Source organism: Meleagris gallopavo, chromosome 1 (assembly GCF_000146605.3).
Source record: "Meleagris gallopavo isolate NT-WF06-2002-E0010 breed Aviagen turkey brand Nicholas breeding stock chromosome 1, Turkey_5.1, whole genome shotgun sequence".
In the NCBI taxonomy this organism is placed as follows: domain Eukaryota; kingdom Metazoa; phylum Chordata; class Aves; order Galliformes; family Phasianidae; genus Meleagris; species Meleagris gallopavo.
The window spans coordinates 189,357,940-189,359,753 of NC_015011.2; positions in this window are offsets into that span (position 1 = coordinate 189,357,940).

The window sequence follows — 1,814 nt, forward strand, 5'->3', positions numbered from 1 at the left end:
GGGCAGCAGCAGAAACCAAGTGTGGGGGATGGGTAGAGACGTGTGCCCAAGGGCCGGCGGCGTGCAGAACTGTGCTGCTCAGCGCGTGTGTCTGAGCCAGGCTGTGCCTCATGGCCACAGCTTGTGTCCTCCTCTTCTTTCTCTCATTAAACCTCGAGCATCAGCACGTCGGTGCCGTGTGTGTTGCAGTGCTGCGTTCCGGTCCTGGTGGGACCTGGGGGCGTGTGGGGACCTGGGTCTCCTGCGGGATTGAGGCGTGCGTGTGTGCCCCGGGCTGTGGGGCAGCTCAACCTGCAGTTCTGCCCCAATCACACTGTGCAGTGCTGAGTTGGGGATTGGCAGGGGCAGCTCTGAGCCAGAAGGTGACTGGAGAACATCCCCACCATCTCCTCTGCAGCATCAGCAGGAAGGCAGCACCAGAGCTGGGGCAGCTCGGTTCTGGGGTGCTGCTCTGCTGTCTGGGTCCCATAGGCTCTGTACAGAACTCCCAGTGGAGGCCATCCAGGCTGGGGGTGAGGTGAGCCGTGCCCCTGCAGCTCTGTGCCTGGGCTGCTGTCCCTGTGTCCCTGCAGAAGTGGCACGGTGGAGCTGAGCGCAGCAGGGCTCACAAGCAAAGATGCTCTCAGCCTTTGGGATCACAGCATTCAGCAGAGCAAGCAGTGCTGAAAAGCTCAAGCATCTCAGCTCATCATGCTTGTGTCTGGTGCACCCGATGGGAACGTCACGGGGAGGTGTCCAGCACTCAGGGGATCTTCAGGGCCAGATGGATTGCAAAGCACAGCGCTGCACCAGGATGGCTCTCCTGGCATTCCATGGCAGTCGTAAATTCCTCCCCCTTTTCCCCATGAAGGGAATATGGTATTGGTCTCAGGGCTTTCTCACAGCTGCCAGGACGAGCCCCCAGCTCTCCAAGCTCCCAAAGAACACGAGGCTCCTCGGGTTCCCCATTCCCCAGTGATCCCAATCTTCCTGTGCTCTCCTGCTCTCAACGCTCCCTATGCCCTCCAATCCTCCCAAGCCTGAAGCCCAACTCATATGGAGAAAAGCTGGGCAAACCATGGGTATTCAGCCTGGAGAAGGGAAGGCTGGGGTGACCACACTGCCATGCACTCCTGTGGCCTCTCCTCGAGCACTGGGTACAGGTTTGGACACCACAGGAAGCAAAGGACATCAAAGCATTAGTGAGTATCTAGAGGAAGTCTGTGAAGATGATTAAGGGTCAAGAGCGAAAGATGTATGAGGAGCAGCTGAGGTCCCTTGTGTTTTTCAGCCCAGAGCAGAGGAGGCTGAGTGGGGACCTTGCAGCCCTGCAGCCCTTCATGGCCCTACAGCTCTCTAAAGGAGCAGAGGTGCAGCACTGAGCTCTGCTTCTGCGTGACCAGGACAGGCCTCGAGGGAATGGCATGGAGCTGTCAGGAGAGGATGTGGGGTGAGGGAAAGGCTGTGCCCCGTTGGGCGGTGGGCACAGATCTCAGGCAGCACTGGGACACTGCCCTGACATCGTGTGGTGTGGCAACCAGGCACAGACTCGGATGTGAACGATCCAAATCCTTTATGACAGGTTCTCACATCACGTATGTACATTCACAAGTTTCCTTTTTTAGCTTTCCCATCAACCTTCACAGCTTTCCCCTCTGCCTTTACGCGTCAGCAAAGCATTCCACAAACACTCCATAACCGTGCATGCAGCACTCATCCAGTCAGGGCCATGAGCCATTCCTTTTGCTTTTCTCTTCTTCTGGAGATGTCCTTGGTTCTCAGCCTTGCTCTGAATAGACTTTCTTGTATTCCCACAAGACCCCAACCCCCAGGGT